The sequence below is a fragment of the Lissotriton vulgaris genome, chromosome 1_1 (assembly GCF_964263255.1).
Source record: "Lissotriton vulgaris chromosome 1_1, aLisVul1.2, whole genome shotgun sequence".
Classification (NCBI taxonomy): Eukaryota; Metazoa; Chordata; class Amphibia; order Caudata; family Salamandridae; genus Lissotriton; species Lissotriton vulgaris.
In genome coordinates, this window is record NC_141685.1 from 701,879,266 (window position 1) to 701,893,924 (window position 14,659).

Here is a 14,659-nt window from a genome sequence, read left to right on the forward strand (position 1 = left end):
TGTGTGGTGTTAGCAGGTTTCTCAAGTGTGTGTTTGCACACCGAAAGGGAAGAGAAGTGCCACATCTGCCATCGCTCAAAAGGGCTGAGTTGCAGTACACCTCATGTACAGACAAAGGTGTGGAGAGCCTGTCCTGTCACTTGCTTATGTGCCCACTTCTCTTAACCTTAATGGTGTCTCCAACTTTGAGCTGCACAGGTTTGCACCCATGCTTTAGATCAAAACGGGTTGTGCCTGTTCTACTTTTTTACTTATTTGTTCAGCTGACCAATGCACTCTTTTAGCGGCTCAGGACCAACCCACATTGTCTTTTGTGAGGGGTGTTCTGCCCCACATGAGTACGAATGGACTATGACCTGTGGTGTCACTCGGGATGATGCAGTAGACCCACAAAGTCTTAAGTATTTCTTGTCTCCAACATAGCCTGTTGCTGTTAGCTAGTTGGATGACACCCTTTAAGACTATATTAAACTGTTCCACAGCACCATTTCCAGCTGGGTGGTAAACAGAGTTTGTCTTGTGTTTAATCTGGTTTCTTTCTGTGTATGCTCTGAATGCGTCGGACATGAACTGCGGTCCTTTGTCACTGACAATTTGCTTTGGTAGTCCTTCTCTTATAAATATACCATCCAAGAATTCCTTTATGCTCTTTGAATCGGGTCTAGTGAGAAACTTGAGTTCAGGCCACTTGGTAAAATAATCATTGACGACAACGATGTACCATTGTTCCACACATTCCAGGAGTGGTCCCATTATGTCCACCGCTACCCTTTCCCAAGGCATGGGGATGGGATGAAGGGGAGGTCTAAGCGTGACCTGTGTCTTGTCGGAGTTAATGCACATGTTTCAGTCTCTGACCAATCTTTCTACTGCAGTACTGACCCCTGGTCACCAGTAGCTCTCTTTTACCCTGTTTTTAGTCTTTACAATCCCCAAGTGTCCTTCTTGGCATAAGTTCAATATTCTCTTCCTAAGAGTGACTGGGGTAACCGCCCTGCCACCCCTTAACAGCAATCCCTTTTCATACAATCATTCGTCCTTTATCTCAAAAAAATATCTAAATGCATCAGTGAGTTTACTTTTGCATGCCCACCCTTTCTCTAACATATCTATTACCTGGCATAGGTAAGAGTCCTTTTCCAGCTCACTGAGCCATTCGTTCATAGAGATTCCCTGGAAGTTCTCACTTATGCTGGAAATACATGCTTCTTCTCGTTCTGTAGAGTAATCCTGTTTTGAAGTTCTGACAGGCATTCTACTATGAAAATCTACCACCACATTTTTTACACCAGGGACAGAGTGAATGGCGTAGTTGTAATCAAACAAGCGCTCGGATAAGCGTGCTAATGTGGGAGATGCAGCATACAAACCTTTAGTAGTGGAACACTTTAGTGAGGGGCTTGTGGTCTGTGCAGAGTGACATTGTTTCCACAACAAATTGACAGGAGTGTTCTAATGCCCATACACATGCCAATGCCTCGCATTCGATTACTGAAAGTGTTTCCTCAGTTGGCGTCAGTGAACGCGATGCAAATGCGATGGTGCTTTCCATTCCTTTACCATCTTTCAAGGTTAAAACTGCACCTAGACCCTTTGAACTGGCGTCGGTGGTGATTGTGCTTTTGAGCCAAGCGTCAAACCTTTGCAATAACATGGTCTCACACATTTCTTTTTTTAGAGAGATAAATGAGCTTTGACATAAGTTGCTCCACTCGAATTTGTTCTTTATTTTTAGTAGTTGTCTCATCTCATAAGTCTCACATGAAAAGTTTTTAATAAACTTTGCATAAAAGTCCACCAGGCCCAGAAAGGACCTCAACTCATCTTTGTTGCTTGGAATCGGCGAGTCCTTGATGGCATGCAGTAGGTCCTTCTTCGGGCTGATTCCATTGCCATTGATTTCATGTCCCAGATATACATGCAAATTTGCATTTTTTGTGTTCTGCGGTAAGTCCCTTAGAATCTAAAATTGTGAGTACTTGTTCAAACTTCTCATCGTGTTCTTCTCTTGACTTTCCCATCACCAGGATGTCGTCTTGGAACAACAGAATTCCAGTCACGCCTTTGAAAATGTTGCTCATCAGTCTCTGAAACATTATGACTGCATAAGCCAGACTAAATGGAACCCTGTCACGATGAAGCAGGACCTGGTGGTATGCTGCTTTTAGATCGATCGTTGAAAACCACTTGACCCCTTTTGTAGTAGCTAACATTTCATTTATTTTTGGAAGGGGAAATTGCTCGACCACTATATTATTGTTATGGTCGCGTAAGTCTATACACAGTCCCAAGTTGCCACTGGGGCGTTTTGCCACAACCAAGGGCGCCACCCACTCCGAGGCCTCCACCTGTTCTATGATGCATTCCTCAAGTAATTTCTCTAATTGCGTTTTCACTTCATCCCTTATCAAAAATGGAAGATTCCTGACTTTATGTACTACGGGGTTTGCATGTGCTTTGACTTTGATCTTATGTTGGTATACTTACAAGGCACCAATCTTGCCATTAAACACATTACTGTACTTGCTCACTAGAGATTTACCTTAATCGTGTTCTCCTTGGACAATAAGGACAGGTTCCTTTTTTCTTGGGTCAAGAATGATTCCTATATGTCCTTGGTCCATCCATCCTAATACGGACAAACCAACAGCGGATACATATAGTTTACCATCTGTCTCTCTTCCCTTGTATACAAATTTGAGCCTCCTGAAACCACATACATGTATTGGTACTCCCATGAATTATTTAATTTTAATGTCTGCTTTATCTAGCGGTTTTCCAATGCTAGGCGTGAATTTTTCTGCCCAGATCTCTCTGTTAACAATAGTATACGGGGATCCTGAATCTGCAACAATGCTGATTTTAACTCCGCAAATTGTAATGTCACAGACTGGTTTCTTGGTTTTGACAACCGTACTGTCTCTAACCTCATTAACCTGTTCGTCCTCTATGCTAAGTATGTACATGTTGATATCCTCCTCATCTTGTGAATCTATGTTGTCGGCTTCATCATCATGTACGAGTCAAACTGAACGAGTATTTCCCATGTGGCACACCTGTTGGAAATGACCTATCACGCCACAATATGTGCATTTTACCCCTCTTGCCGGACAGTTCTTGTCATCTGCCCAGTGTGAGTTTTTTCCGCACCTGTAGCAGCACCTCTTGTCATTGCTCTGTTGTCTGCTGTATGTAGTTTTGGGTGCTGTGTTGCTCCATTTTTGTTTTGTTTTGGCTTATGCTGAGATTGTGTCACCCTGCTTACGGTTCCCTCTTCCTTCTTATCTTTGGATTCTGATAGGACTGCCTTGGTGCAGCATCCAATCAATTCCGCTTTCCTAGCATTATCAATTATGTTTCGAAGAGGGTACTCTCCCTTTGCCCATAAGTTGTCCTGTATGTCTGAATTTGAACCCTGCATGACGATCTGATCTCTTATAAATTAGTCATGCAGGGTGCAAAAATGACAGTTCAGTGCCATGTCCTTGAGTGCGGACACAACAGACTCTTCCTTGCCCTGCTTCCTGTTGAAGAATTTGTATCTGTCTACACCTACACACAAGGGGGGCTTGTAGTATGTACTGACTTGAGGTCATCAATTGCATTGGCATATATATTATCCTCACTTTCCCCACTTGCCTTTTTGTTTATTTTATTGTACACCTTGATGCCGCCAGCACCTAAACAATGCAACAATAGTTTGAGTTTCTTTTTAGGGGACAACTCATTATCATCCTCAAATTGCGATTTTTATTTTTCAAAATACTCATTTTATTCCTCTCACTTGATCACGGGGTCACCCACGCCAGGTAGGAATGCTTGTGAAGGAGCAAGATTCCATAAGTATCCTGATGCCAAGCTACTTTTATGTGGTAATACTGGAATTCACACCGAGTTTATATTGTTACGAATATTCCTTTTATTACTATAAGTTCGTTTTTAATTCAGTGTTCTGGTTGAAAGTGTACGAGTAATTATTTTTCCCTTTAATTGTTTTCATGCTCAAAATGTTTTAGTACACATAATGTGCACAGTCTCTCAGTGTTTTCCTTTAGCGTGTGCACCTGAGTAGCCCGCAAACCCTGCACTGTACCTTTTGATTCCTGGTTGGTGTCCGCTTCATGCTTGTGTTGCGAAGGATTCCTTCTGTGAAATCCGTTTCCTGGCGTTACTTTGAATGAAGTGAATGACACTATCAGGTTTACTTGCAAACCAAGATGGCGCGCCGCAACGTGCGTGTCACATCACCATGAAAACTAGACCTCTAGCTTCTTCAAATTGCTTTCCTTTTCTGTGTCCCTCGTCACCTCGTAGACATCATCTGTTTGTGACGTATCACTCCAGCCAGCTGCGGTCGGTAGTGGGTGTACCTGCAGGGCAGTGACGAGGGAAGGGGCAGGGTGGGAGGTAGTAATCTATGGATTACGGAGCTTTACAGGTAAGTAAACATATAAATAAATAAAACAAATGTTGTTGCGTGCACTGCATCCCCAAATGCGATGCAGTGCGTGAAACCAAATTTGTTTTATTCATTTATATGTTTGCTTACCTGTAAAGTTCCGTAATCCATATATTACTACCCCCACCCAGCCCCTCCCCCTCTCCCCGTCACTACCCTGCAGGTACACCCACTACCGACCACGGCTGACTCCAGCTGACAGTTGCAAGCTGTTTTTTACGTTGAACTTCCCTCAACTGTCATCCGCCATATGTTATATCTTTGCTTTATTTATACATAACGTCCAGTATCTTAATGTTCATTTAATTTATTTTTTCCTGAAGTCTCGTTCAAGTTAGATTCACGTCTCTGTCCTTTTTTTACAATTAGTTTGTCTTAAATTTTATGAATGACCTTTTCTCCATTAGTTTGTCTAGAATCCTTTTATAAAATTCCACGAACCTGTTACAGATGGACCTTTGGTTCTCTTCATTCACATGAATTATTTCCATGTAGTTTTCTTCTGTATCCCGGTATACTTTCACCTTTCATCAGTTGAATTACATCTCATAAATTTAGTTCATATATTTCAATGGAGGTGGCTTCCGGTGTTGGTGATCATCGTCACTTTGTTAACTCCTTCGCCACGGGGCTAATTCCCCTTCGGGGGGGAGGGGGCTGTGCGCGGTGCCCCGGTGCTTGTGACGAGCTCGGCTCGTCATGCTGCACGGTGGCGCTGTGCTCATGACGAGCTAAGCGCGTCATGACCATGCCCATTTAATGGAACGCCCAGCACAGCAGGGGAATTATCCCCGCGCTGGCGTTCCACGGCCGTTACAAGGTGTTAAGTACTCAGAACGGATTCACCAACACAGGCTCCGGGAACGGAGTGTAATGAATGTGCTGTGCATCTGGTCATCAGCTGTCAACAGTCAACTGGCATTGACAGCTGGTTAAGGCACGAGCAGTACGGTGTCCACGCAGGTCAAACAAAAGGTGACACATATGGTGTCCTCGCAGGGACACAACTGATAAACATAACAACTGGAGATTGCCATTTTGACCTGCCAGTTCAGCTGGACAGGAACTTAAATTGGTCATAATGGGTAAAGTAGTTAAACTAAAATTGGTCATAATGGGTAAAGTAGTTATCTAAATTGGATAAGACTAATAATTAACATAAATTGTGCTGGACCCATTTATTGGCATCTATCTAGGCAACAACATATCTACAAATTCTGTCCTGTGAAGTGAAATGGACCTGCCCTTCAAAAACTACTTGCTTTTTTTCAATCTAAGCTTTCCCTGCTCCCTGGTCACTGACCTCGAGGTAGGACTACCAGCGGCGGCCATCTTAGGTGAGGAGAAAGCTGGGGGGCTAGGAAGCAAGCGCTTAGCCACGCCCACCCTCCCGCCCTCGTGTGCATAAAATGGAACCCTCATACAGGCAGCGCAGCGGACGGGCGCAGCGGGGGCGCCGGCGGGGTGCCGAAGGCGCGCCAAAGGCAAGCCCGTCCGCGACCGGCCGGGACCAGGGGCCATGACCCTTGGCTCAGCGCCATGTTACTCCAAGGAAAACCTGATTGCGCTTAATAGCGCTACTTACTCCATTAGCCAACATACTCAGCAGATTCTGAGGCGGGAGAACTTACTGAAGCCCGCAGCTGACCCAGCCCAAAAAAAACTCGCTCAAAGAAGGAAAGCAACGGTAACGTCATTGAGCGTCAGTTTGCTGAACACTCGTTCGCTTCAAAAACACAATCTGGAGGTATTCTCCCAGCTCCAGGAGGGAACCACAGATATACTAGGAGTCACGGAGACATGGCTGGATGACTCTTCTACGCCTGACCTAGTGGCCGCCCTCCCACCCAACTTTGGTGCTATCTCTCATAACAGAAAAGATGGCAGAAAAGGGGGTGGAGTAGCGCTGCTATATAAAAATGTCTTTAAAGCAGAAACTATCTGTGCTGAATGCATTGAGGGAGCAGACATCCTAGGTGTCAAGCTCTGCTCTCCCACCAATTGCCTCACGATAATCATTGTATATCGCCCGCCTAAAACTCCCCCAACATTTCTTGAACATTTCTTGGGTTTGGTCCACGACCTCCGTACGAGATATGAGGGTCTCGTGGTGATGGGCGATTTTAACCTCCACTGGGAGGAGCCCATCAGAGACATTATGTCCAAACAGCTCGAAGACGCTATGACCGCACTAGAATTAACCTAGATAGTGACAGGCCCAACACACATGAAGGGCCATACTTTGGACCTGATATGGACCTCTGTTCCTGCCCTGTGCCCAGTCACTTCATTGCCCTGCATTTGGTCGGATCACTACCTTTTACAGGGTAGCTTAGCTTTCCGAGACAAGAAAGCATCTCATCCGACAAATGGCGGGTAGTGAGAAGATGGAACTCCATTAATCCGGATACTTTGCTATCAACTTTACAGCAACCTTCTCACCTAAACAGACTACCTGAAGATGACCTAGAGAGGGCCAGTCAAAAGCTATCGCAAAAATTGGAATCTGCGATAGAGGTGGTGGCCCCAGCACGTAAGATAAAAATCAGGGAAAAAGGCAAAGGCGCCCCCTGGTTCAATGACAATCTGAGACTCCTAAAACGGGCCCTGCGACAGTGCGAGAGAGCCTGGCGAAAGGGGTATGATCTTAACTGCCAAACCTTATATAAGGAAAAACTCGCCTTGTATAAACAAGCCATTAGAACTAGGAAAAGTGAGTTCTACGAGAGCAGAATTGCCACAGCACCTAACCCCCAGAAGGAAATTTTCCAAGTGCTTACTGAACTGAGGAAAAAGAAGGAACAACTGCCTTCTTTTATGCAAGAAGACTGCCATAAATTTCAATCCTTTTTTACTTCAAAGATATCGGACCTCCTGATAGAAATCGAAAGCACCCCTAGATTTGACTGCCCGGTAACTCCACCAATTCTCCCCCCCACAATCACTGAGCCATTAACCTCCCTACCCCTACTTACCAAGGACTCCTTGAAAAAAGTGATGAACCAAGTTAAATCAGGTTCTCTGGCGGACCCTTCAGATATTTAAACAAGCATGGCCAGGTCTGGAGGAGGATATTTTATCGCTCCTAAATGGCTCCCTTACCTCGGGACTAGTCCCCTCCATTCTTAAGGAGGCGAGACTGATCCCCCTGCTAAAAAAGGCCGGTGCTGACACCAAGATTCTAAAAAATTACAGGCCCATATCGCAACTGCCTTTTCTAGCTAAAATATTGGAACATCATGTGCTGTCCGCCCTCTCGCACCACCTCGAGAGTAACGCACTACTCGAACCCAACCAAGCCGGGTTTAGAGCCCACAACAGCACGGAATTAGTCATGCTATCCGTGCTAGATGACCTGCGTCTTAAAACAGATAATAAAGATCCCTGTGCCCTGGTGCTACTCGACCTCTCCGCGGCATTTGATACGGTCAATCATGACCTCCTTCTGTCGCGGTTGGGGGAGTTTGGCATCAAGGGCACGGCCCACGCCTGGCTGACCTCGTTCCTCGGTGGACGGGTCCAGAAAGTACAACTGGATGACCTGGTGTCAGAGGCTGCTAAAATTACATGCGGCGTCCCTCAGGGCTCTGCCTTGTCCTCCTTGATGTTCAACACGTATCTGCAGCCCCTCATTTCGTCTTTGAATCAGATGGACTGTAATATATACAATTATGCTGACGACACCCAGATCATCATTCAGATAGGCAATTCCCCTATGGCTGATCAAAAATTTAAGAATATTCTAAAATTTACCGTCAACTGGATGACGGCTAACTTCCTAAAGATCAACCCGGACAAGACGGAGGTCCTTGCCATCACAACTTCATCCAGCCCCTGGTGCGACCTCCTTCGGCCCTCAGAACTAGGCAACCCCCCAGTACCGGCAACAGCAGTAAAAAGCCTTGGTATAATCATCGACACAAATCTTACTATGTCAGCCCAGGTCTCGGAAGTGGTGGGCACCTGTGTAGTCCTTCTGAGACAACTGCGCAAACTAGCTCCCATCCTAAAGGCAGACACCCTCAGAAGAGCAGTGTCAGCTTTAATTCTGGCCCAACTGGATTATGGCAACGCCATGTATTTCGGTATTCCGAAAAAACTCACCAAAAGACTTCAGATCGTCATGAATGACGCGGCCAGACTTATATACAATAAACCAAGAAGGACACCGGCCACCCCCCTCCTCCGGGAGCTACACTGGCTGCCAGTGAATCAACGAGCCAAGTTCAAAGGCCTATGCATCACGCAGAAAGCCTTATATGGGCAAGCCCCGAAATACATCAAAAAACGCCTTGTCCCATATGCCCCCAACTGGAACTTACGCTCAGCCAACGCCGCCCTATTGATCTGTCTAGGATCAAACGATCCACTATCGGTGGTCAGACATTTTCCCACACAATGCCCAAAGCCTGGAACCAACTGCCCGAATATCTGCTCAAAGAAACCAGACTCCTGCCTTTTAGGAAAAAGCTAAAAACCGTGCTTTTCCAAGAGGCATGGAGTAATATCTAGTCTGCTTTCTTCCTGCCAGTATTCACTCGCCTGTTAAGCGCTTGGAGACCCCGGGGTGATAAGGCGCTCTACAAGTCTAAAATACAAATACAAATACAAATGTATGACACTTCTGAAAACTTTAACTGTAGGTACACTTTCAACTCTTGAGATGTCCAATATGAATTTTTGGCTAGAACTTTTGGGAACTCAAACACAGAGTGCACACCACAAATATTGCAAATGTTTGTGATGCTATCCATTAACATAATGTAATATGGATCCAAATGCACTGAGAAACAACAGTTCGGAAATCCCTTAAAACTGTAGCATTTTCTTGTTCACAACTTTTTTAATGGAATAGGCTGTGAAGATAAATGGTCAAAGTGACTTCCTTAATACTACTGTGTTTTTACATATACTTCTCTGAACATTCTGATAAATTACAGCATGAGAGGCATCTGTGGAAAAAACTTGTCATGGATTTTTTTATAGGAAGATCCTGGCTTCAGCAACTAAATATCTGGATTGCAACACAGTGGACCACAATGAAATTTATATTCAATATTGTTGCGGGGATTCTGTGTGTGCACAGAACTGTGCTTAGGAAACCAGGACCTTAGTGACTTGTGGTGTACCAGAAACTCACCTCAGTACCCAGAACCCCTAACAGACAAGCATCAGTGTCTCTTTCGCTCTCCGTCCTCAGCAAAGCCACCAATGATTAGACAAGCCAAAACAAGTGACTTAGAATTGTTGTGTTTATATCTAGGACCCTAATTCGATATTCCGGATTTAAGCCCTCATGAGGTTATAATCAATAAATATCCTGATAAAGGCATAAGAATCAGATCCATATTCAGTAATAGCCCATGCAGTCCAAAGCACAGCACGGCTACTCCCATCGACTCCTAGAAAGCACAACGCGTTCTTTAAACAAACCAAGCCTCCAGCAGCCCGGGAAATCCCCCCTGCTTTTGTTTTGATTTGAACAAGAACTCCTAAAGTCCAGAAACAACTGTTAGTTCTTAGTGACGTCTCATGTCCAACCTTACGTCAAACCTGGCACCTTCCAGGTATAAAATACCAACAGTTGCCTTAAGCAAACACACGGTGGTTTGGAGCAGAGCGGCCGTCTACTTGCCCGAACGCCCAGCTGATGCGAGAGCCCACGGAAGCCGCCCCTCCCGATTGACGCACTGAGAGAGACGCTGTCTTTTTCTCCAGCCGAGAAAATCCAGCTCCGGTGTTTCCAGCCTACCCTTGCTGGTTGCTGGGATATCGAGTCCTGAGGAAAGAGATACCAGACCTCCCACATTCTATAACCAAGGTACGGAGCTGACTAAACCCTTGAGAGATACTTGATGCAGATTCTTGGCAAAATAATCTTAACCAATTTAACTTAAACTGCTACTTACTTATCCCTTCCCACGTATTAGGCTTAGGTCAGGTACACCGGGGTAGGCTTATTTCGAAGCACCAGTTGAGTACGTTAGTCAATGTATTTATGTATGTATATATTTTATCCCTTTTAAAGTATCATATGGCTAAGAAACCATATCAATGCTTTTACAGTATTATTTCATAATACTACTTTTACTGTACGCACTTTACTTAACTTTAAGTATTGCAATTGTGGCAATTCATTTCTCTTGCATGAGAAAGAAGACTGCTCAATAAATAACACCTTTTTATCGAAAACGCCCGTCTCTCTATTTCTCTGCACTCTGGTGAAACTAAGTATGCACTTCTGACTGAGTGAAATAGCTGTCTATTGTTTTCACACGACTCTAGAGATATACTCTTATTCTGAGGGAGCAAAGTTGTCATGTTTATGCGGTTGTCGGAAACTGAATCCCTTCTTGTCTGAGCCAGGGGAGCTTGTCCCTCCCTATTAATTCAAGAAAGTTTCCAGTGACCTCTGAGCTAGCTGGCGCAAACCTAAATTAAGTTTAACATAGTCAGTAGAGACCTAGATGACCTCAGTTCTACGTCTACACTGCAGTTTATGTTATTCCAATGCGCAGAGCCTATTGGAGAAATAGGAACTACACTACAGAATACTCTCAGGAATGGTGGGAAACAAGAACACTCTTTTGTTTGTATTTTTAATAGAAGTCCACAACACCCGTAATCAGAGACACGGTAAAGTTTAAAACATTTATTTCAACGACGTGCTCTAAGATGCAGTATCTTGGCTAACATAAGCAGGCATATGGTTAGAATAATACAATCAGCATTGTTACAATTCCATAAAACACAAAGGGAGAAATCATATTATACTGATAGTGGAAACGTGATGCTGTGAAAACAAGCTGTACAGACAGTAAGTCTAGAGATTGTGTAAAGCAGATCGTTCTCATGTGAAGCAAAGCAAGCAAGTTAACTTACAATAACAGATATATATAGTGTTGTGCCTAAAAGTGGCAAAAGTTGCAAAATGACTTTTAAACTTCTTATGCAGTTATTCTAACATAGCAATGTGTGCAGGCAGACATCCTTCTTCACTACAATATCAAAGATTGCTGGTGCTGCTGGGAGAGTTTAAGAATCATCATCAAAATAGTTTTGTGGTTGCTTCTGTTACCTAGCTCATCCTCCATAAAAGTGAAGCCTTTTAACAAATGGTCTGGCTCCAGCTATTCCAACCTCTGACTGGAGCTTAGAAAAATGCACTCGAAGTATGATGCCCCCTCATTTCCAGAATATTGGAAGCTAAACACGATTTATGCCACCATTGCAGCAAGCCATTTTTAAAAGTGTTGCAATTTTTAAATATTTTTTGTTTTGAAACTATTGAAAAGAAAGCTTTCTGGCAATGTGTACCTGCTTCACCACCTGCTATGCAAATATGTTGATGGGCTGTGGCAAGAGCACGTAGTTTGGGTGTCACTTCTCGAAGAATAAGCACAATTTGCCATTATCTGGTTAAGATATTAGAAGATTTATGTCTTATTTTGAAAAGTATTGAAATGCAGTCTTGCATATTCATTGCCATCTTAAATTATCCAAATTTGAATTTACATTTGACTGCAAATTTAAATGAATTGGAAATAGAACACCTGTAACCTGAAATGCTGAGGAACAGACTTGAAACATTGCTCTCTAGGAAACCAACATAAGGGAACAGCTTCCTCCATGCTCTGAGTGGACACGTAACTGAACTTAAATAAATACTCCAAATGGAGAGTTACTGAGTGCATGGAGGATCTGCAGTACTTATGACGGGTTACAGAAACAATTATATTTATGTCATATAGTTTGTATAGCACGGAGTGTGCATGGATTTGTCCCCATGACATGAGCTAAATTCACACCACCTTTAACTATGTAAAGGAGCAAATTTCGAGACATATATATATTTAAGAAGTGCATATAATGTGCCCTGTTGTCACACACTTCCAGGAATTTCATGACAGTAGATATGACTTCATGAGACCAAGTACCCTGCAGATTAGAACTGGGAAGAGAGCAAGACAATCATCTTTAGTTTTGGATATATCAGCCTGGAAATGTAATGCTGATTAGTTGATTATGCCTTCAATGAAATTAATGACATGAACTAGTAAAACATTTTTAATGTCATTATGGGCCCAATTAGGACTTTTGGGGTGCGGCGGCCGTGGGCATACTGCCCGCCAGATTAAGAGTTTCCTCCTGTCTGGTGGGCTGGTTTTTGACATTCCCACGGATGTGCCGCAATGGGAACACTAAAAATAGTTCCTGCACAGCATGGACTGAAACATCCTTGCCATGCAGGAACTGAGCTGCATGCACACGGGGGCATATGATTTGCCCTCCTGTGTACATCCCCATGCAGAGGAGGCACAGAAGCCCTGCAGGGTCCCCTTTGTTTCCTCTCCGCCACGGTGTTCATGGAAGAGGATCCTCCAAGACACTGACTGCGGAGCGGAAACTTGCATTATGGTGGTCCCGCCAAGCATTTACATTCTCCTGACCACCTCAACACCACCAGCGAACAACATGTCCCTGGCAGCTGTGGCGGGTCTATTGGGGTCCGACTACCGTATTTGTAATAGGGTTGTTGGGAGACCACCACTGCCGCACCCACATGAGTCTGGTGGTCCGTGTAATCGAGGCCATATGTGTTTAGTAGAGGGTTTGGCACCAGTATTTTAAATTTAGATAATTAATCTTATATAATATTTTATTGCCAATAATTCTTATACTTAGAGATTGGACATTGGCTTTTCTTATTTTTTGAAATTTGTGAATTTTCTAAACCATACCTCTAATGATTTAAGATACCACTTGAGCAATGCATTGGCCAATAAGTTGTGCTGCTTTTCATAGGAAAAATGTTGCTGCACATCTAACCTGGGCTTCTATTGGAATTCTATAACGCATATTAGCAAGCCCATTATCGCCATTTTATCGGCAGTTTCCTGCTGATAAAACAGCGATAATTTTACGCAGGGTTCTTGCTAATATGCCCCTAGAAGTCTTCACAAGGGACACAAAAGTCTTCATCTGGTGGGAAGTCACAATCTAACAAAAATAAAGGCAAGAAGAAACCTTGGTGTCACAAGGCCAAGGAATCTACTCCAGCCACCACTGCCCCTAAGGCAAATGTTCCCCCTAGTTCAGTCAAAAGTGGTGGTAGTCAGAATAAGGGTGTAGTAGGGTTGACCCTGGGATCTGAGATGGGTTCTGACCTATCCAGAATTCCAACTCAGGCTGTGTTAGTCTGTGATGGAGGCATGGATATTGCCTCCTTATTTGTCAGTCCCAGTAGTCTGGGCAAATACAGACAACAGCATTTGATTAATGACAAGGATGGCATGGCATTTAGGGACACCCGTGCAAGTGTCACCATGGTGACAAAAGATTATGTGGCCCCTGAGTAAATCATACTTGGTGAAATGTACAGAGTAACCAATGCAAGCAATGTCAGGACAGACTATTCCTTGGCAATGTGAATTTCACCTGTGGAGGGGTAACTGGCCTTAAGAATGTTGTGGTAAGTACAGACCTCCCTGTTGAATGTTTGTTGGGCAATGATTTAGAAACTTCAGCTTGGGCTGAGGTGGAACTCAGGACACGAGCAGAAAAGTTGGGCATCGCTCCAGATGTATTTGCTATGACTAGGTCACAGGCAAAAATGTCTTCCACTGAACAGGCCCTGGATCCTGGAATAATGGACCAGGTGCCTTACAAGAGAAGGAGCAGTAAGGGTAAAGCAGTGTCTTTTCCCCGCCTCAGAATACAGATCAGTCTCTTGAGGGAGATGATCTTAGTCCTCAAGAAGGAACTGTCTCAGAGGAACTTGAGCCTGACCAGGTTGAGTTCTTGGGGACAGGGGGATCTTCCAGGGCAGAACTGAGCCAGGAACAGCTGAGCTGCCCCTCTCTTGAACCCCTCAGACAGCAAGCTGCTGCTGAGGCTGCTGAGAGTGCCAGGGGGTCCCATAGGATCTACTGGGATGATAGACTCTTATACTCAGAGAGTAACAACCCCAAGTCTGGCCCTACCAGGAGGTTGGTTATACCTCTGATGTTTAGGGGCTTCCTATTGACACTGGCACATGATATCCTATTAGCAGGACACTTGGGCCAAAACAAGAATTGGGACAGACATGTTCCTCACTTTCATTGGCCACGTATGTCAGAGGACACAAAGGAGTTTTGTCACTCCTGTGTCACCTGCAAAGCCAGTGGTAAGGCAGATGGTACTACAAAGGCCCCCCTG